We start from the raw sequence: 23,259 nt of genomic DNA on the forward strand, positions 1-23,259 counted from the left end.
GTAAAATTTAATTTTTTTCTTTTAAATACTGTACCAGGAAGATTTAGCACAATAAAATACGAAACTGTGAGGATCCCCCATGTGCTCTTCATGTAGTTCTGACAACGATCGGCTCCTGACAGCCCACGCTTTCCAGCCAGTCCCAGAGCAGGCGACTTCATCCACAACCACTCTAGCACCGCACACCTCCTCTCCATCCTTCCAAATCCTACGGCGCTCCCTCCTCAGCATTCCCAGCAATCATGTGACAAGGGCTCTTTGGGACATTTACCTTACGCTGGACATTCATAATGTCACTGCTTAAAGGGCAAACAGTATGGCAAGGAGGAGAAGGGGTACAGAGCTCAGGGGCCTGTGTCTGTGTTCCTCTCTTCTGGATATGTGCTGTGCAGGTATGGGGGGTGGGTCCCCTGAGCCCCCCATAAAAACAGGACAGCAGTTGCCATTCTCCTTCATGATGCTGTCATCACCCACTGTGACTGTGTCTCTAAGGGCGGCTCTGAAACGGAGGGACACCACTTACAGCAAATGCGGGAATGACTGGCTGTACCGCCACACAACAAAGAAATCTACTGCTCTGGTCCTGTCTCCAAAGGAAAAAAGAGGGAAAGAGAAATGAAGGCAGTCAGAGCCAGCAAAACAAAGCTAACGCCATCCTTTCCATCCTGTTAGAACTGGACCGACGGAAGGAGGCCCGGCGGGACTGCTAGCATTGCAAAGGGGCTCTGACATCCCTGCTGGACTAAATATAAAATTAAAAGGCACGATTCAACACGGGATTTCCTCTTCCGGTAAAGCTTCAGAATAATCTAATGAAACGGTTATTATTCGGTTTATACCCCCACAGCACTCTCCGAGATGCTACCTTCTCAATGTTGCACTCCGCTTTGCCAAAGCCAATGGATCATTTGATGATCACCATAGATGACAAATGTCTATCCCATCACAGCCGACACCACTTCCATCTTAAAAGGACGGAGGTCTCTCCATGCTCCAGGAGAAAGGAGGTTAGGTGGATTTACCCAGAAAATACCACGCTGTGAACCATACTGTTATATGGGAGAGCAGAAGAGAGGCTTAGACTATGTAACACGTGTTCTTGGACATTATTAACATTATTGAAAGTTTTATTACAAGAAAATGACAATTACAAGGATTGGGGACATGGTTTGTGTGGTGGGGAAGCTTGGTTAACCAATTATCTTTAAGAGGTGGGACCGACTTAGTGCGTGGCTTGCTGGGACAGAGAACGGTACACGGCCCAGGTGCGCTCTCTGTGTGGTTCCCTCACCGCACAGCTGAGCTTGGACTTCTCGTTCCTGTTTCCTGAGTTTTACCCCTTATAATAAATAAAAATGTTAACTGTTTATCTTTAAGCTGGCCTGGCAATTTCCCGAATCGGGTTAGCTCTTACAGTTTGTGTTTTTAAAATCTGAATAATATAGGGCAGCCCTGAGAAGCTTTTTCTAAAAATCAATTTGAGACCTTAATATCATCTTTGCGATAGTGGATGGAAGCAACAGCTGTTGAGCCTGGTAAATCCAAATGAGATTATCAGGTCAAAAAAATCACAGAAACACACAGAGAACATTTTGGACCCCGGTATAGGGACAATACAACACCAAAATAAAGATCTTATGAGGGAAAGAAACATTTTGTTTAAAAATATTTTCTTTAAGACTTGACCATAACACGTCACAACCCTGAGAATTCACCGGCAAGACACAGAAGATATACCAACACTTCCCTTCCTTTCTCCCATGTTTGCAGCCACCTCCACAGCACACAGTCCCCTGCATAACTCACATCTTACTCTCCCCAGGCACACAGACTTTAAACAGCACGACTCGCTGCTTTCTGCAAAGTAAGGTCATAGAAGAATCAACTTTCTTTGCACAGAGTGTTAAGTAACGAGTCTGGCCACGTCACAAACTTTGTTACCTCTCAAGGACACCGAAAAAAGGTCACAGTTTAAGACATCTAACAGATAAAATGAATTTTTTTTAACCTCCCAGATGTGTACTTCTTTGAGCAGACAGTACCGACAGCCTTGGAGAGCAACTAGCACCAAATACGTCTCAAGGTTGTTTACAATGTCCATATATCAATATACGCACTGATAATAAAAGACCACATCCCATTTTCTCATCTGCAGAACAACGTTGAAATTCTGCTCTGATTGTAGAGCCCAGTAATAAGTTTTCCCATGACTGGAGAGATGGCTCAGCAGTTAAGAGCATTTATCATTCTTGCAAATTACCCAGGTTTGGTTCCCAGCACCCACATGTGGCTCACAGCCATCCATAACTCCAGTTCCAGAGGCTCCAACAGCTGACTCTGATTCCTGCAGACAGCAGGCATGTGTGCAGTACATTTACACAACCATCCGTAACTCCAGTTCCAGAGGATCCAACAGCTGACTCTGATTCCTGCAGACAGCAGGCATGTGTGCAGTACATTTACACAACTATCCATAACTCCAGTTCCAGAGGCTCCAACAGCTGACTCTGATTCCTGCAGACAGCAGGCATGTATGCAGTACATTTACACGCAGGCAAAACACATACAGCTAAAATACAATCAATAAATCTTTAAAAATCCCATAAATCCGATGTATTAAACCTAATTTCACAACAGTAATGTGGTTCTACTTTCAAGACAAAGAAAAAAGTCAATGAAAGCCTAGTTACAGAACTGGCACACGCCCATGAAAGGACAAGACAGAGATTCCCTACTAGTTCCTCCCAGGAGGACTGATGAAAGGAGCCCTGTGAGGACCCAGCCCTAGGAAGCCGTTGAACGGAGTCAGAAATCATGGATAAACTTGGTGCAGTCAAAGCGTCAGAGCATTTCATGAGATGATAAAATGTGGTAATCCCAGTGTTTCCTACCGATTAATTAAAATTAACGCTGACAACAGCCACATGGGGGTTTCTTACAGATCAGGCAAAACATAACACAACCAGCAAACACGACATAGTATAAAAGCCACGTGACTGCTGAAAAGGGGATCAGCACAAGACATCCCCAAGTTCCAGACAGAGGATGACTTGCAAAGGAACTGTTCTGTAACCCTGAGACTTAAAGGAGCTACTCAGGAGGCAAGAGCTGAGCCACTGTGAGGACCATGCTCTCTAGAACCTGGCCTACAGGTGGGCATGGGTTCAAGGACAAGAATCAACCTGGAAGTCATGAATGCAGGACATATTCAAAGCCAGTATCTTCATTCAGTTCCATCCCACTGCTATACAACAGTGGCTGGCTTAACATCCAAGTTTCAAATGTCCCTGCAATGTTAGCCTCTTTTAAAGGCTATCGTTAAAGACCCGCATTCTACAGATTTAGATAATCATTGCTATCAGGAAGGTGGTGATTGAAATTATCCATAGGTAGCATCATTTAAGTGCCCATCCCCGACTGCCCTTGAGTCCCCAAAGAGCTGAAGACAACAATGAACTTCTGTGCTTCCCATCTTCACCTCCAAGCCACACCACAGCTAACCAAGTGCGAGAGATCCGAAAAGCAAAACAGCCAGTCACTGGCTCTTACCTCGACCTCAGTCGGAAAATGGCAATCCTGCCTCCAGGACTCTCAGAATGAGACTTTGTCTGAGAGCTGTCTTCCCTGGACCCGTCTTATATTCTTTTCTAGAGCTGGGATTAAAGACATGCACCACCCGATTTCTAAGGCAACTGTGTGGCTCCTGGGATTAAAGGTGTGTGTTACCATAACCTGGTTTATAAGGCTGACCAGTGGGACTGTTTTACTCTCAGGTCTTCAGGCAAACTTTATTAAAATGCAATTGAAAAGACACTACATTGACCTACAGTCCCAAAACATTTTTGTTTGAGATGGGGCCTCAAGTAGCCCAGACAGGCCTGGAATTTTGTATGTAGCAGAAGATAACACCTTGGACCCATAATCCTCCTGCCTCTACTTCCCATGTGTTGGAATTACAGGCAGGCACTACTATGCCAACTTTAAATTATCAATGAAAGGGTTCTGGTATTGCCAACCCTTTTAATCAAATCAGTGCCCAAATCAGCTGCTTTAGACACACAGTACAGTAGATGCCCACAAGGAGGCTGAAAATTAACTCTTATCTATCCTACCATCATCAACCTTAACATTAGCTAAGATACGCAGCCTCTCAGAATGCCAGCTTTAATTGATCATTAATCAAAAGAGAAATAATTCCTGCTGGCCTGACTTCCACTTCCACACTGATGATAACATCAAAGCAATGACATCCCCCTCCACCCACAGGTATCAGGGAATGGCGGCCTACAAAAGAGGAGACTCCTCACAAATACAGCCTCTGTTCTCCTGGGCCATAGAACCTACCAATGTGGCCCACGGTGTCCTAGCTCCTGGAAGACAATGAGCCATCTGGACTGCAAGCTTCCTAGTCTCAGCAAACCTCACCCGTGCTGGAGTCTGTTCTCCCTCCAGAACTGACTCCACTTCCTTCAGACTTCTCTGCATTGGCTGGACCGCAAGAAGACAGTCTCTCGGAGGATCGCACAACATCTGAGGACCTGGCGGAGGCCGTAACCTGCTCTGCCTTTCAGAGATGACAAGGTGTGGGACTTGAACTGGCAAGTGTCAGTAAGCACAGTTGACAGGAACCACCCTGGGATCCTTCTGATAAAAGAGAACAGCCAATCCGAGGTTTTCTTCCCCAAAATTTCTTTGAGATTAGTCTCCTGTAGTAACAAGCTGCTTGTTTGTCCAGGCCGCCCAGAACTGTCACGTCTGGATCTCTCCAGATGATTTTCCTTAGCCAGGTGTGGTGGCCACACCTTTAATTCCAGCGCTAGGGAGGCAGAGGCAGGTGGATCTCTGTGAGTTCAAGGCCAGCCAGGCCAGCCAGGGCTGGACCGCCAAGAGACTTTATCTCAAAAAAAACAACCAACCAGCCAAACAAACAAGCAAACAAAAAAGAAGCCCTTCCTCTACCTCCAGCACTGTCGCGGCTGCCAGTGTCTCTGGCCCAAACAAATCTGGTGTCACCTTCTGCTTCTTTTTGTCCTTGGACCATTCTTTGGAAAGCCACGTGCTAGGCAGAGTTAAAAGGTGTTTCCAAGCACAGCTCAGGCTGAGCCTGGGCCAGAGTCAGCATGGACACTCCAGATCCGGTTCCAGTGCCTTCCTTCCCTTTAAGCTACAAAAAGGAGGAACACTGGCTTGGGTGCACTCACTGTAAATCATATTAAGAATGTAGAGTGCCAGGGACGCCACAGACCCCTTCAAATCCTGGTCAGAACCATCACAGCAACAATGAAGTGGGCGAATACACGGTCACTGGGTAAAAAGGTAGGAGCCCAGACAGGCAAAGAAGCAAGAATGGAAGGGAGTTCTCATGTCACCGAGCAGCAGTCCTATATGGCAATTTGTTTATTTAGCTCCAAAGTTTGAGTGCTGGTCCTGAGTAGGTGCGGCTCAAGAGTGACAGTATTATAGTATAGCATCCGAGGTTTAGCATTCCTAACACTCTTTTTTTTTTTTTTTTTTTTTTTTTTTTTTTTTTTTTTTTTTTTGGTTTTTCGAGACAGAGTTTCCCTGTAGTTTCTAGAGCCTGTCCTGGAACTAGCTCTTGTAGACCAGGCTGGCCTCGAACTCAGAGATCCGCCTGCCTCTGTCCTAACACTCTTGCTTCTAGCAGAGTTCCTAGTAATTAATTTTTGCTATATATAAATATTTATCTTATCATTGCATTTTCATTCTCATTTGTAACTAACCTAATCAAATGATTATGTGGTTTGGTCCGCAACAGATGAACCATGACTTAACCATCTAAAACACAGCATTATGTTATTTCACATTGTACGTACCACCTAAACAAACACAAAATAAGCAATACAAAATTTAAAACAAAGACAAATTTAAAAACAGTTGTTTAGAATTGAGCAACTGTGTCATTTTGCTTAATATTTGAGTAGTTTGAGTACCCGGGAATACGATGCAATGTAGGTTAAAAACAGTGTGGAGAAGCTACTGGGTCTTCAGAAATCACAAACTTTTACAGAATCTAGATACACTTTCATTGTAATTTTAAAACAAGCATAAAATAAGCATGTATTAATTGACTGTACAAAAAATTCAGGGGTAAGGAGCAAAATAAACCCTTTTATGAAGTTAGAAGAAAATTTGATAAAAGTCAAGTACCTTGAAGATTGGACATCCTAAGCAGGCAGAGCTCCACTCAAAGATTAGCTTGAAAGAATGTAGTTTAAGACCAGGAAATATTAATGATTTCCCCCAGTACTCTCCGTTTATCAATGAGTTAACAGACGTCTGTACTGAAGGCTCTCCACAGATTTCTGTGGGCTATTCTTCACCCTCGTTACTCCTGGGTAGAGACAGGACAAAGGACATCAGCCCATAGCCCAGCATCTTTTCCAGTGGGTTGCTCCAGTTCTGTCACCCATGACGACACTTATTATATATGCCATACTCTCCATTCTGACCATGCTCATCACCATGGCAACAAGGCACGCAGATGAAAAAGTAGGCTAGAAATCCCAAACTTTCGGGTGGAGGTGAGGATGGGGAAACAGCCCTTACTGAGGGGGGAAAAGGCAAGAGTGTATTCTATCAGACTGGCCTGTGTGTTAAAGGGGGAGCTTAGTGGGGGAAGTAGGCTTTGTCTGCATAAATGCAGACCGTGTATGGTGGGACATGCCTTTAGTATTCTGGAGGCATAGGAAGGTGGATTGCTGAGGTCAGCCTGGTCTACTAGTGAGTTCCAAGATAGCCAGGAATCTATGTAGTGACTCTGTCAGAAAGAAAGAGAGAGAGAAAGGAAAAGAGAAAGAAAGAAATTTAGTTAATGCCATTGTTTATAGAAAAAAAGAATGATAAGCATCTTGTATTATAAAGCCAAGTTTTACTAAAAAACTTGAATATACAAATTAAAACCTTAACTTCTACCTGGTTGTGGAAACCACACAGTGAGCCAAGGGTGGGGTAATGACAGTTGTTAATTTTTGGTCACTTAGAAGCACTGAAAGAGCTAAGGAAGTGTGGCCGAGAAGATAAGACACAGGATGAGTACTTTCTAGACAAGCTTATCTTCCAAGCTCCTCTATGTGCCCTGAGGAAATTCCTGGGTGGGGGTGACTTCTGTGTCAGGGTGAGGAAGGAAGTCCCAGTGTCCGCTCAAGGAGGGAGGAGGCTTTCCTCACTGTTGGCTCCTCTCCTGTCCACATGTTCAGGTCTTCTGACTCAACCTCTCTGCTCCCTAAAGCCTTGAGAAGCCCCATCTCCATAGACAGCAGGGCGGTGGTGGCGCACCTTTAGCCCAGCACTCAGAGGCAGAGGCAGAGGCAGGCGGATCTCTGTCAATTCAAGGCCAGCCTGGGCTCAGAGTGAGTTCCAGGGCAGCCAAGACAACACAGTAAAACTTTCTCTAAAAATCAAAACAAACAAACAAAAAACCATAATACCCTCTCCTCAAGATTTCCATCTCCCTGAGGTGTTTTTTGTTTTGTTTTGTTTTCCTTTCTGAGTTCTTGCTCATCCTTTTCTGGGACGTGTGAGTACTTGTGATTTATTTATATTTCTCAAAGAAAGCACGGGCAAACTGAGCCTCTGCCGAGTGCCTGTCCCCCAAGACTGGTGCTTCCCTGTAACCTTACCCAGTCCTCCGAGTGGATATTCATCTCACCCCATTCACGAGGGCTCCACCCACGTGAACCAATCTTCTAACTTTAGGGGATTAGATTCTCACTTGTGAATTCTGGGAGTCATTCACAGATCTCAGATATTTCTAATCCAATCAAGGTGACGCTAAAAAACAAGCCATTACAAGATCACCAGGAGCAGTGTGAAGTTAATGTTGGGAGCCACCTATTTGAGGAGACTCCTCCCACGATCCCAGCTGCAGGTTCCTACATTCCAGGGTAGAGGCTTGAGGATTAGAAAAGTTCAGTAGGCAGAACAGAGATAAACACAGAGACACAAAATAGTGACAGGAGGGCAACTCATCGAATACTAAATGTTGGATTCTGGCTTCTGAGCTCGCATGTGTTTAATTTTTCAAACACCTTTATTCCCCAATACAAAAGACGGCTTTAACATGATACAAAGACAACCAGAACTGTCATTTGCTCCAATACTTGAGACATTAAGCCAATAATTCCAAAGTAAAGTATTTGATGTTTGGGCAGTAAGTCTACCCCAGACCAAGTATCCTGCGGGCAGACATTGCCTAAGTCAAAATAAGGAATCGAGGTATGTTAGAATGCTCTGACCTATGGTTAGGGTGGAGCGGACCTACCTCTAGGGTCATCTTAAGGTCCAAAACACCAAGTGACCACGCCCTAGGTCAGGGTGTGTCGTCATAGTGGTCAATGCCTGTGAGAGAGCAAAATAAACTCAAACTCTCTGACAAGGTAGGATAGGCTCGCATGTTTGGGTCCCCACATACAAATGATTAAATGATTTTTTTTTTTTTTTGAGAGACAGGGTTTCTCTGTATTCTGGCTGTCCTGGAACTGGATCTGCAGACCAGGCTGGCCTGGAAATCACAGGGATTTACGTGCAGGGATTAACCGTGTGCACCACCATGGCCAGGTTGTAAATGACTTAATAAAAGTGACAGAAATATAATCACGGATGTTCCTGAGACTCAGGACAGATTTGCTCTAAGCTTTAAGAGAAGGAGATGGGATCAGCTACCAAGTGTCCTCTCCCAGAGGGCTAGAGCATCCAGGAGCCCAGCAGGCCCAAGAAAGGCCCCACTCACAAACTGCTCAGTGGTAATTTGAACATAATCCCACCCCCCCAGTAATCTCATAAAGTGGCACTATTAGGTGTGGCTTTGTTGGAGCCTTGCTGGAGGAAGCGGTTACCTTGGAGGCGGGCTTTGAGGTTTCCTATGCTCAGGATACCACCCAGAGTTTCAGCGGACTTCCTGTTGCCTGCGAGATGTCGGACTCTCAGCTATTACCCCAGGACCACATCTGCCTGCACGCCGCCATGCTTCTGCCATGACGATAGTGGACTGAGCCTCCGAACCGTAATCCAGCCCCAATTAAATGTTTCCTTTATAAGAGCTGCCACGGTCACAGTGTCATATCACAGCAATAAAAACCCCGAGACAGTCCTCTACGCTTGCATTATTCCATAAGGAAAATGCCCTGCTTACTAATGTTGCAGTTAAGAACCTCTTTTTGAGAACAAATTTAGCATTCTTGACAAGATGTTGAACATTCCCCTTTTTAATAGGATTAAGATATATTCTTAGAGACCTGGCCACTCAGGAGACAGAGGCAGGCACATCTCTAAGTTCAAGGTGAGCCTGGTCTACATTGCGAGTTCTACACAGCAATCACCTGTTGATCCAGCTGACTGCCAGCTAAGTATCTGGTGATTTTTCCCTAAAGTTCTGTTCTGGGAATTTGATCCTATGTTCTTAAATGGGTGTGGCAATACCATGGTATCTAATTCTTAGCTGTAGTGGGGATATTCCAAAGAATGCCAGGCTCACCTACACTCACTGCTATTGAAAGTTTCTGCCCAGAAGAGCAAACTTTTTTTTTTTTTTTTTTGGTTTTTTGAGACAGGGTTTCTCTGTGGCTTTAGAGCCTGTCCTGGAACTAGCTCTTGTAGACCAGGCTGGTCTCAAGAGCAAACTTTTAAGCCATCCCTTCAGCGGAGCCTGAGAAAGGACAGCTGATGTGATAAAGAAGATTTCTGTGTCTTAAGTACCCATACCAGTGCTCTTTAAGGCAGGTGATAGGTTGGGAAGCCACTTTTGTAGGGAGAGGTGTTCTCACAGGGTTCATCTCCAGATAGTTCATCTTCACCCGAAATTATCTCTGTCACTGATGTCTGGTTTGGGGTGTGCTCTGCTCTTTTCAAACCCACCATTTCCCCACTCTACAAGGGAAGGGCAAGCCTCTGCTCTCAGCAGTCAGCTCATGGGGCCTTGCCTTGGGGGTACGATTACCAGGTCACCGAGCAAAGTGTCTTCTGCAGTTCCCTAGGGTTACAGGTGGTGAGGAAATGAAGAGAGACAGTGATTAGAAGCAAGTCCTCTGACTGGGGGAAGAGTTGTCATTTCCTGGCTTGGAGCAGGTGTGGAGGAGGACACCTATTATTACTAGCTCAGGAAGACAAGCCTGGAACCCCGCCCTCCCTCCCCTCCATCAATCACCAGAGTAACTTGTGACAAGCACTCAGTAGTTTAAAAGAGAGTGGACTTTCTTGCTCTGGTCCCTTCTCTCAATTATGTGGCACAATGTCTTAAGCTTTTGACTATATAGTCTTATTTTGGCAATAAGTAACATTTACCCAGGTGCAAATAAGCTTTTAAGTCCACGTATCTCATGAAGGGACAGTTTTCTAAGAAAAATTTCATCTGTGTTATGTGTATGTGTGAGTGAGTGTGTCTAAGTGTGTGTGTGTGTGTTTGTGACCATGCACCAGGGAAGCTATGTGGAAGTCAAAGAGAACTTAGGAGTTTCTCCTTCTTCCATGTCGGCTCCAGGGATCAAATTCAGGTCCTCATTTATCCACTAAGCCATCCCGCCTGCTCCATGATCAAAGTTCTAATAGACTTGATGTTGTACATGAGTAAAATAACTCAACTTTTAAGCATTTGATAGTATTTAAAGCTTAGTTGTGATAAGAACTGTAAAAATACATTAGATATACTGTGTTTGTATACATGTGTCAAAAGAATATAATATGATAACCAAGATTAAACTTTTTTTTTGTTTTGTTTTTCGAGACAGGGTTTCTCTGTGTTGCTTTGGAGTCAGACCTGGAACTAGCTCTTGTAGACCAGGCTGGCCTCGAACTCACAGAGATCCACCTGCCTCTGCCTCCCAAGTACTGGGATTAATGGTGTGTGCCACCACAGCCCAGCCCAAGGTTAAACTTCTAAGCGCATGCATGTTACACCCAGATAATGCTTCGGAGAAAATGAGTTTCATGATTAAAACATCTGTATAAATTTCCTGACTTTTATAGCAAATCTTTAAATTACTTTTTAAATAAACAGTGATGGACACCAAGACATCTTTATTTAATTTAGCTTCTATTGGGAATACTTAAATTACTCTTTTTTGAAAAAAAATCAATATTTATGTCATCAGAAATATCATATTTGTACTTACATTGATGAAAAATGTTAGCTTCTATCTTTACACGTGACAAAGGCGGACACCCACAGACTCTGCTCTAACACCCGAGCCTCAGCTCAGTGAAGACAACCTAAAAAACTGACTTCTGACAGAAAAAAAAGGCTGGATTGTGCCAGAAAAATACAAACACTGTCTCCAGTATCCCCGTCACCAAGCCTAGAGCTCCGAATTAGGTTTGTGCTCAGTAATCACAAGCTCACTGACTCTCCAAACCCACTCCAAACCAGGCTGCCATTTTGGTAACTTGACACCTGTGAAGAAGAGGGATCTCACATCAGACTGGATGTGAGTATTTTCTTGATAAATGATTGAAGGGGAAGGACCCAGTCTACTGTGGATAATGCCATCCCTGGGCACCTGGGTGCTATAAGAAAGCAGGTCGGACAAGCTACGAGAGCAAGCCAGCAAGGAGCACCCCTACGGGGGCCTCTGCACCAGCTCCTGCCTCCTGGTTCCTGCCCTGTCTTCTCTCATGACGAACTGTAGCTATAACCCAAACACTTTCCTCCCCAAAGTTGCTTTTGATCAGTATTTTATCACAACAACAGAAACTTAACTAGGACACCTATGAATAGCATTTATATTGTGTCTTAAATGCTAACCTTTTCTAACCTTTAAAGAGATTTCTTCCAAAACACCAGTTGAAAGAGCATCTGTTGTATCTGCTAATCTCTGGAATTGGGAGTACGCAAGTCACGTTTCTCTCCTGGCTCTCCCCTGACTATGTTTATTGAATGCCCACAGTACGTCAGGCTGAGGCCTGGTTCAAGAAGCCCAGGAGATGAGAAAACATTCATCACCTGGAAGGAACGCCAGACAAGAGGCTGTTCGCCAGCATCAGTCCTGTACAAGGACCAGAGGCAGCATGGAGAAGGGGATAGGGCAGGGGTGATGGAAGAAAGGCCTTCAAGGATGCCAGCCACGGTCTTAAAAAGAACCAGGCTCGAGAGAAAAACATCAGTTTACCGAGAATGCTCAGGGAACAGTAAGAAACAGCATCACAGAATGCGGCCATCTTGTCTCGACAATCTCCCCATGTTACAAATGGCTTAAGATGGGGTGTGAGCGCGCGTGAGTGTGCATACCACGTCCACGGAGCAACCCCTGGGGACATGGAAACTGTGGGGTGGCAACAGGTGGTACCGACAGTTGCCAGGACCGGACAGAAGGAGACTTTGTGATTCTGCACACCTGGGCGTCCGCACCTGCTCACCTTCACAGAAGCCCGCCACCTGACAGGGTGAGATTTGCCTTTTAAATAGATCCCTGTGGTGTGTACAAGAGTTTGGGCACCTCCAGGGAGGTGGGGGAGAGATGGACAGGACTCCAAATTAAGTATCAGCTGAAAGATAATCACGGGTGCTCTTAGAACAGACGCACGCAGTGAAGAAGCCGAAGGGGAAGGGTGCGGAGGGAGGAAGTGAAGGAAACAGCCTCTGAACAAACTATACCAGCTGCCGGTGCTACAAGCAGAAGTATAAGGGGGAAACGGCAAACGAATTCCAGTTAACGTCCAGCTACTGTGAAAAAGAAAAAACAAAACAGGAGGAGGGGGCGCCTAAAAGTGAACACATTTTGTGAGGGGAAAATCATTAGTGCGCTAACTGCAGGCCTGCTTATTCTGTGAGGCAGGTACTGCAGGCCAATTTAATGACCAATAGGATCAAATTATGCATCCACTAGTCCACGTGCCAGTTCTGGGAAGCTCACCACTTGGCATGCTAGAGAGCCAACCAAGAATAGAGACAAAGTCGGCTTTCACAGAAATTACATCCTGCTGTCAGTAGGGGGATAGAACACCAACCAACCAATCATCAGGGATGAAAGACCCACGGGGACTGGGAGAGCAGGGTCAGAGAAGGGTCCTTTGAGGTCACGACTGGGATGAGAGGTAGTCATCTCTGACAACCTCCTCTGAGAGGTTTCCACAGAACGAAGATCTCTGAGAGCTGCTGAGAGGAATTCAAGGTACCAGAAGAGGCGCATAGCGAGAAGCCCCAGTCGCAAGGGTACTTGGGGGATGGTAGCTGAAACTTCTGGCACCTGGGCACAGTAGGGGCACAGCATAAACTGCCTGGGGGTATCCTGGGAAACCAAGCAACACACACCTAAATCTGGTACTCTGAGAAACTGCAGCATGACTCACACAGCTGGGAGACAAGCCATGGCTCGCCTGGGGATGCTGCCCTTCTCAGCACGGAAACTGGGCCAGCTACAAACGCTGCCTAGAGAGATAACGTTAGAAATCTTCAGATTAATAGAATTCACCTTAAATGCATCCACTCGATCAATCAATAAATAACCTGTGGTCCAGGGGCTTGAGAGGCCCCCTCAGGGATCAGTAACGGTCCTACCATGGTGGGGGTCACACGGAAAGAGGGCTTCCTTCAAGCCGGTTTCAGAGACCTTTTGAAAGAGAAAACAGTTTCCTCACAGTCCTTCCTTGGCTCTGCTAGACGGCACAAGGACAAATGCCATCCCCTGCCAATGTACCTGCCAACGCATCCCCTGCCAACACAAACCTGAAAGCCACAGAGGGACTGGACACTGGGACAGCCCACTGGCCCTGAGACAGGCCATCCCAGCCAGACTCTGGAATATCGCTCACGCTTCCTGCTCTAGGGTCATTTTTGGCGCAGGTGGAGGTGCTGATTCTTCACAAATGTTTGTCTCCCAATGATCCACTTGCTAAGAATGCTGCAGGCCAGCTCCCAACTCTGAAAAGATCTTTATTATTCTTGTCCTGTCCAGCAGAGTCAAAAAAGGAACAAACAGGCAGGGAAATACTCTCCAATCTCTGCCACCGGCTTGGAGGAAGCCCTCGTTCTGTGTGTCTCCCATCATGGTGGGAGCGTCACTGGGCCTTGGAGGGAACTGTTGGCCACTGGCCTGTAGGCTTTTAGGAGTTGATGGTTAAATATGCATCTGCTTGATGTGCCAAAACAAACAAACAAACAAAAACCCCCAAACAAAAAGCCATCAATATTAGAGTTTGCTGGTGCAACACAAAGGAAGAGTAAAAGACATCAACCATTCCCAAACCGTGTGGTCCCCCTCTGGAACCACACAGTGAGGCTGTACAGCCGTACATTAAACACACTCATTTCACACACTCTCTGTGTGTGAGGGGGGGATGAGGCGTGGGTATGTGACAGTCAAGTACCCTATTATCACCAGACCACTTCTCCATCTCTACAGACACTTATTTGAATGACAGCTCCAAACAGAAAGAGTCGGGAATCTGAATGTCCATACCTAGGCTGCTTACATTTGAGCTCATTTCAAGCCACCACCCCGTCCCCCTTTAGTTACTGGAGTCTGTGGGTCAGCTTTTGCCTCTAAAGTCACCATTCAGCCTCTGACCGACATGTGTCCACAGCCTTCTCTGTGTCCCTCCTAACAACCATGACCACCATGGAGAGTCTCCTGTGTCTTCAGCAGCTGCCTGTCTGACTCCACTAACCCAGCTCCGTGAACACTGAGACCAGAAGGGGCTTTGCTTACCATCGCTTCCCCACTACCTGGCACAGGACCTGGGGTGCAGCAGGTCATTAATGGTTACTTAAAAAGAGCATGAAATTCTATCAAGAGTGGAAAAACTTAGCAACATCACTCATTCATCAGTGGATCATCCAAAATTATTCACTTCGAGGCTGAGGACTAGAAAGGCTTGGCTTGGTTTTTGATCAAATGATACAGGAATAATTGTGTTGCTCCTTGGGTTATAAACTGACTTTGGAGACAATTTTGTTAAATTTGACTGAAAAATTAAGGACATTCACTTAGATACAATGATCAGTACAAAAACACTTCTATTTAGCAGGCAGTGGCAAATGCCTTTGATCCCAACACACTGGGAATCAGAGACAGGTGGATCTCTGTGTTCAGGGCCAGCCTGGTCTACAGAGTAAATTCTAGGACAGCCACGGCTACACAGAGAAACCTTGTCTTGAAAAAAATGAAACAAAACAAAACAAAAACATTACTTTTAAAATAGAGGGTCCATGAAAAAAGCTAGGTCAAATTAAAATGAGAAAGTTACCACTTCCTTTGCCAGACACGGTATTGCACATTTCATATAAAATGTTTCCCTTTATTCACCATGTGTCCTTAGTACCTCAGTTTACAGATCAGGAAGCTACGAGTGAGAGACTATACATACCTACTGACTGAAAGGCTGTACACACAGTGAGAGAGAGAGAGAGAGGCTGTACACACAGAGGCGGGGGGGGGGCTATAAATACAGGGAGAGAGAGACTGTACCCTCTGACCAAAAGGCTGTATACACAGTGAGAGACAGGCTGTACACACAGAGGCTGTACACACAGGGAGGGAGGGAGGGAGAGGGGGGGGGGAATGTATACACAGTGAGAGACAGGCTGTACACACAGAGGCTGTGCACACAGAGAGAGAGAAAGAATGTACACACTGAGAGAGAAGCTATACATACCCACTGAGCAAGGCTTTATACCCGGGGAGTGACAGATTCAGAATTCCTGCCGAGGCCCATTTGATTTCATGAGCCATTGTTTAATCTATGCTGTTTTTAATCTAAGAAATACGTGCTGACATTGAGTGAATCATACATTGCTAAACTTGGCACAGTGGTGCACGCCTTTAATCCCAGCACTAAAACAGAGGCAGGTGGGTCTCGAGTTCCAGGAAATCCAAGGCTACACAGAGACCCAATCTCAACAAATAACAACCATTGCTTTGGCCACTCAAACACCTATCTCTGTCCCACGACAAGGTATTATCCAACAATATGATAACCACCAACTGGGGCAAATGCTCAAACACTTAAAATAGGATTTGAAACCAATAATGTGTCATCTTGGGATTAGTTCATAGAGAAGGAATATGCAGGGCTATCAAGACATTTATTGAAGACATGTTGACACATACATACCATATTAACATGTTGGGTTTGAGACTGTGTATCTATCCTGATGGGCCTGGAACGCAGTGATCCGCATACTGCCGAGGGCTGGGATTAAAGGCAGGGCCACCACATCCAGCAGATCTTAAAAACTCTATATTTTTAAGATTGAAAGTATATATTAAACATGTCAGGTATGGTAGCACACACCTTTTATCCTAGCACTTGGGAGGCAGAGGCAAGTCAGTCTCCGTAAATTCAAGGTCAGTTTGGCCTACAAAGTAATTTCCAGACCAATTGGGGTTAATAATATTAAAAACAAACAAACAGAAAACTAAGCAGGGCTGTGGTGGTGCACGCCTTTAATCCCAGCACTCAGGAGGCAGAGGCAGCCTGGTCTTCAAGAGCTAGTTTAAGGACAGTTAGGACTGTTGCATAGAGAACCCCTGCCTCAAAAAACTAAAACCAAACCAAAAACAACAAAAAAACTAAGATCCCTAAGACTCTCATATTTAAAAACAAGAGGGGAAGTGTGACAGAGGTCAAAACAGCCTTTGCTGGTGACCTGAGTTAGATTGCTCCCAGAGGCAACGCCACCGTGTTCCCCAGCCCAGCTATCCTAAGCAACGGAAGACTGTGCAGCAGTCAGAATAACAAGAGACTATCTCAAAAACAATATGGAAGAAGAAAGCCTGGCCCTTGGAAGCTTTCATCTAGCCCTCCCATGCACCCCTCCCTCACACAAAGAAAAAGGGGAAAAACGAAAATTAAAGAAACAGTGTTTGGATACTTGCCATCCTGTCTTTCCAAAGAGTGTAAACCCCTGCACTCTGTGCCTGGGACTAACTATGGCCACAAGTGGCCATCGTGAGCACGACCTTCTAGGCAATGAGATGTAGTATCTGGAAGCTCCCAACAAGTTTGCTCATGAGACTGCAAGCTGATGCCTTCCCCTCTCCTTCTAGGCCTTCTTTCTGCCAGATGGAACTAGGCTGTGGTAACTAAAGCTTCCCCCTTGGACTATAAGGGCCTTACAGTATGTATGGTAGAGCCAATAAATGGAAACGGTCTTTCCAGAAGACAATAGAGCCATCATATACCTCTTGCTTGCCCGTCCATAACACACACCCTCTCTCTCTCTCTCTCTCTCTCTCTCTCTCTCTCTCTCTCTCTCTCTCTCTCTCTCTCTCTCTCTCTCTCTCTGTGTGTGTGTGTGTGTGTGTGTGTGTGTGTGTGTGGAAGATGGTCATGGGTAAGACAAGCTCTTACTAGGTAGCCCAGACTGGATCAGAATTCACCAGGTAGCCCAGGCTGCCTTGGATTTGTAGTAATCCTCCTGTGTTCCCGTCCCAAATATTAGGATTACAAGCATTATCACCGTGCCTAGCTAGCTGTCAATTAACTCTTTTACTAACTGAGAAAGGGAAGCAAACATCACTTTGTTTAGGTCACTGCTCTGTAATTGCTGACTGGGAGCTAATCTTAACTAAGCCAGCAACTCATCCAAAGTGACAGCAAAGGTCAGATGCAAGTCCTCCGGCATGCAAGCTTCATGCTCTCAGGCAAAGTTTGAAGAATTCTGATTTGAAGTTTGCAGGAGATTTTGTATGTGGTATGGGAATGTTGCAAAAAGCTGAAAAAAGGTTTGAAGAGAGATAATAAAGGAAGGCTCAGACGTGCTCTTAATCCTGCACACTCAGAATTAAGGAAAATGACAAAATGACGTGTAACAGTAAAGAACTGGGTCTCCACCAGAAATGGGCAAAGCAAAGTCTCAGTCTTTTACCACAGCACTTAGGAGGCTGTGGAGCCGGAAGCAACAAAAACAACCCAGCACGGGCAGCTCCCGTGTTTGATGGGGGGCACTACAGAGAGGCCCTGTGGGAAAGGTGGGTCAGACAGACAGGCAGGAAAGAACTGTAAAGTGGTCTGAATTCAAACAAGCAACAGACATAGTTCAAATAGTCTGGAACGGACAAGGAGAGTCACGTGACCCACATCAAAGGCGGCCTGAAGGTCAGCAAGCCAAAGGAAAAGGTCAAGGTTGAAGCTGGGGTGCCCATTTCCATTCCCTTTACTCTTCGAGCACTGAAGAAGCAAACTTAACTGTGTTCAAGCGAGAGTAGAACTCTGAAGAAAGGGAAATCTCAGAAGAGGGTGTCCACTGTCACCTGATTTCTAAACGACTGGTGATGATCTGAGCATGGGCGCATCTGTGGAGTTAGTCCAATTTTATTTAAGATCAGTCTTAATGATGCCCAAAACTGGTTATCATGTCTGGGAAAAGAACTGCTTTGCAGAGAAAAGGAAATCAATGGAGGGGTGAAGGGAGCTTAGACATGACAGCTGAGGGCCGGGGAAGACAGCCCAGCAGGCCAACGCAGCTTCAGAACCAACCTGAAGCCAGAGTTCAGTCCCTGACACTCACACACAGGTAGAAGGGGCTCCACAGAGCTGTCCTCTGACCTCCACAGGTGCGTTGTAGCACGCAAGAGCCGGCACACGCGCTTCATACACATGTCACACATGAGTCACATGCATCACACATGCACAAGTCTATTTTTTTTTTTTAAGAAAATGCCGTTGAAACAACAGTCTTGACATGGATTGGGAGAAAATCCACAACCGTTTTGGGAAATTCTAGACAGCACTGATGTCTTTTAGAAGACCACAGACCCCAACTGTTTGCTGGTACACCAGAGCTCTGGGACTAGGCATCGCAGAAAGCATGGGCTATAACAAGCCAACCAACCACCCACCAGTGTCGAGAAACACAACAGAATCAGAACCCATTCATTTCCAATAACATCCGAGAACAACACAGGGATGCTGGGAGAGAGAAAGAGAAAATGGAAATTCAATGAGAGACGCCAAACAAAAATCAGGCATTGGGTTTTGCATGAACGGTTAAAAATGAACACAATATACTCCTATATGAAATTTCAAGAAACACAAGTTAAAAATTTCTGATGAGTAAATAGTTTAAAAAAAAACTTTTCCCAAGCCAGGCGGAGGTGGCGCACGCCTTTAATCCCAGCACTCGGGAGGCAGAGGCAGGCGGATCTCTGAGTTCGAGGCCAGCCTGGTCTACAAGAGCTAGTTCCAGGACAGCAGGACAGGCTCTAGAAACTACAGGGAAACCCTGTCTCGAAAAACCAAAAAAAAAAAAAAACCCCAAAAAAACCCCAATTTTTCCTTTTCAAATTCAGAAAACAAATGGAAAAGAAGCATCAGGTCACGGAGGGCAAACACCCACATGGTCATCTAAAACACTTCAGGTCACCTGGTGTCCTTTGTGAATTTTATTGCTTAGAGCTATGTTTAATTCATGTTGATGTTTTCACTTGAGGATTACGAAAATTCAAACAGTAGTGGGGAGTTGTGATGGGATGGCCAGCAGGCTGAAAAGCAAATCTCAACATGTCAGAGGCAATTGCTCATAGTGTGAACACGTGTATCTGAGGTTCATGTGGAACAACCTTCTGATCAAAAAGAAAAAAACCGGGAGTTTCAAAGAACACTCAGTCTAACTCTAACACAAAGATTACGTCCCCCACTTGGGAAACCAGGCATAAGAGAAGCGGCGTGACTCAAAGTGTCCTCACAGACAGCTCTGCTTCCCCATGCCCGACTTTGAGCTCCTCGCAGTGTCAGGCGTGTTAGGGCTAAAGGTTTTAAATCGCACAGGCCCAGTTACCTGGGGGATTAACTGTCATTTCTTAAACTCTTCAAGAATGGACCTGCTCATTGGGAAAGCTCAGGGCAAAAGAAAATGACTTTGGCATCCAAGACTCAACATTTTGGGTTCTTAGGCGGCAGACTTTGTGCATGTGACGGTACTGGAACTGTTATACTGCCCTTTTCCATACATCTTCCAGACCTAGATTTAGGCTTAGAACATAGCTAGTAAAATCACACATTCACTGTTACTGTGGGACACTGACCCCCCCCCCCCCCAGCCTCGTCCCTGCTAAGCCCGCGGAGCCACACTCCCAGTCTCCAACTTCTTGGTCTACACTGAACAAATTACCTAAACTGATCTCACACTTTACAATTTTAAAAAGTTTTACTCATATCTTTATATAACTTATTTCTTCCCCCCCACCCCACCCCCCGGTTTCTGGTAAGGTAGAATGTACTCAAAGAAACCCACTCATTGGTATTGACTTTTAAATTTAGGTTTGTTCTCTGGGATGCGGGGAGCAAGGGGTTCCCAGTGGTGAGTTTTCATGACCACACACTAAAGTCTTCCACAAATGTCGGATGACTACAGGCAACCTATGGACTTTGGGAAGTCAGTCGAGGACACGGATTAACGAGCCTCTTCCCTTCTGACCTACCAGCACCTGCAGCCCAGAAGGAGGAACCTCCAAGAGTCTTCCAATGGAAATTAGTTGACCCCTTCGAGCTCACATACGAAAATCACAGTTGTAGGCCGGTAAATACCCAAGAGCATAAAATGTCTGTCGACAGGAGGCGCCAGGGGAGGGGGCAAACGTCGGCTACCCAATGTGGACCCCCTTGAGTGAGCCGTGCTCACCAGCGACGTGACCCCGGGTGGAGGAGGAGGGTCCCCTCCCTGTAGTCCCCAGGACACACACAGGTGTGTACTCAGCGGTGGGAGCAGCAAAGGCACCGCCTGGGTGCGGCCGCCCCCTCCCCTCGCCCGGAATGACCCCAGCATCCCGGAGAGGTGGCGCGTGGGGACCGCGCCCTCCCTCTCGCGGGGGCGTGGGAGCCGCGCGGCCGCCGCTCACCCGGCGACTGTGCCACCTGCCCGCTGCGGGACTCCCAGGTGAGGCGCGGCCAGGTAACCGCACCTGCCCTGCGGCCCCCCACCTGCTGCTGCCGCCGCCGCGTCCCCTTATTCCCCCCTGGGCCCCGCGGTCCCCACCTACCTTGGCGCCCAGAGCCCCCCGGGGCCCGCGCTGCCCGGCCGGGGCGGGCCGAGCGGCCGGCGCTCGCACTCGGCCGGCGACTGCGGCTCAGCGGGAAGCCCCGGCGCTGCCCGGCTCGCCGCCCCGGAGCGGCTCCATTGTGACGCGGCGCGCGCAGCCGGCCAATGGGCGAGCGGCGGCGCGAACCGCTGACTAAGTTCCCGGGCGGAGGAGGAGCGGAGCGCGCGGACGGCGGCGCGGGCGAGCGAGCGTGCGGGCGGGCGGGAGCCGGGGACGCGCAGCGCCGCCTCCGAGCCGCCCCTGTCCGGATCGCACTGCCACCGCCGCCGGGCCCGAGTGTCCGCCCGGCCTTGGGACGGACCGCGGGTCCCGGTGACTCACCCTCCTCCTGCAGACAAAGCGCAGCTGCCATCTCCCCTAGCCAGCGCCATGCGGCCGCCCGCCCGCCCGGGAACTCTAGCCCAGCCTAGCATCCGCGGTGCATGGCAGCCACACGCGTTGCTGGGAGCTGGGGCTGCATTCCAGAAACCCAGGAACCGGGGTTTAAGGCTGTTCCACCCCAGCAAAGGACCCCGGCCTTCTCACGTGTGCACCGCTGAGAAACTTGTTACCGACAGAACTTGGGCTCCCGGGAAGGGTAGGGTGCGCAATGCGGGGCCTGCCTTGCTGCTGAAATCTTTTAACGCTCTTTACCTGTGTGACTGGAAACGTTACAGGGCTCCTGAAAGTAAGGTTTCCACTCGTGCCAAACTAAGCAGCTGCTTGAGCTGGCTTCTGGGCCTCCGAAACCATCCTTTTCTTTCCAGAGTCCTTATCTTTGGCAGGAGGTGACAACGGTAGAGACTACACCCAGTAATAGTATTTCATTGTTGATGGCCACCTGCCCCACCCACTTGCTTCTTCTGTTAAATGGCCCTGCTTTTGAAGAGTAACAAAGTGACTTACAAGTTAAGCAAACATTTAATCCGAATCCAGAAATTTGGGTGATTTTATTATCTTCCTCGAATCCTCGACTCATCTACACCCTCCCTGGTCTTTAAAACAAAAACAAAACAACTCAGTCTTTGTCCGGGTCATTCCTAGCACAATGATTCAATTCAGCAAGATTTGTGTCTTTTAGTTGCTATGGTAATCACATCCCTATTTTAACAAAAAGGGGTAACAAAACACTCCCAAGGGGGATAAAATAAAGACAGCATTTAGATCACCTGATCAGTTGGGCACCAAATACCCTGTACACATTTGAATTACATAAGACTGAGCTGTGTCCCATAGAGACCTGTCAGATCAGAACCCCAGCCAGAACCGCTACTCTGTTCTGTCCTTGTCCAGTCTATTCTGGGTGGCAGCTGTATTGAGTCTGGAAGTAAAAGTTGAAAACACCGTGAGGGCTGATGGCTCAGCAGTTTAGAGCAGACACTGCTCCTGTAGAGGACCAGAGTTCTGGTGTGGCTCACACTGCCTACTACTCCAGTTCCAAGTGATCTGACACCCTCTTCTGGCTCGTGAAGGCAGCCACACACATGTGGCACCCATACATGCGGCACCTACACACATGGCACCCACACACGTGTCATGCACAGTGTGGCACACACATGAGGCACACACACAAATCTTTTTAAAAATTCTTTCGTTTGAACTCTCAACATATTGTTATTAAATTGTGTGTGTGAAGCTCTTGTGCACACATCTGTCATTCTAGACTTGAGCATGACCCTCAGACGGCTTACCACCTGGACAAAGATTTTAAGTATCATTTTGAAAAAGAAAAAATAAGTGCTATGTGAACCAGGCTCTAAGATCAGAACATTTTTGTTTGTTTGTCTGTTTGTTTCGGGCCTGCTTTGAACACTCTAATTTTTTTTCAAAGTAAACACTTTGGGCCCCGAGATCAGAATATAAGTTGGAAGTTTCTGATTTCACAACCTTGTCTGAATATTTGAGAAGTGATGTTTCCTCTTTCAAGACTGTGAATGCATAATGTCTTTCTGTCACAGCCACATGGTTGCTTGTGCGATTTGGGGGCAGTTACTTAACCCCTTAGTAGCCTCATCTCTACAGCCAGAAATTATAGACTTGATGGTAAATCAGTTCGAATCCCAGCCCAGAGGTGACACATATTAAAATCGACTTTCTTGTCTGTTAACATTAGTAGGAAGCAACAGTGGTCACGTTCATTAACAATGTCTCGATGCTGACAAATCCAGATGTTGCTATTAAATAGGATTGCTATTATTCCATCCTAATTGTCATTAGCAAAGTCACCTCCTGTGATGGCAGTCATTATTACTGACAGTGGAGGAACCAGATGGATGACGTCATACCACGC

General features: G+C 46.7%; 1 protein-coding gene across 3 annotated transcripts in view; it reads right to left on the reverse strand.

Moving 5' to 3' along the window:
* Lrrc8b (leucine rich repeat containing 8 VRAC subunit B) overlaps positions 1–20,990 on the reverse strand; it is a 66,052-nt gene extending 45,062 nt beyond the window's left edge. For all 3 annotated transcript variants that reach the window (XR_005283458.1, XR_005283459.1, XM_038313477.1), the window contains exon 1: positions 20,931–20,990. The gene's annotated coding sequence lies outside the window, so the exon portion shown is untranslated. The remainder of the gene's footprint in view (positions 1–20,930) is intronic.
* Positions 20,991–23,259: the final 2,269 nt, after the last annotated feature.

Source organism: Arvicola amphibius, chromosome 1, assembly GCF_903992535.2.
Source record: "Arvicola amphibius chromosome 1, mArvAmp1.2, whole genome shotgun sequence".
Classification (NCBI taxonomy): Eukaryota; Metazoa; Chordata; class Mammalia; order Rodentia; family Cricetidae; genus Arvicola; species Arvicola amphibius.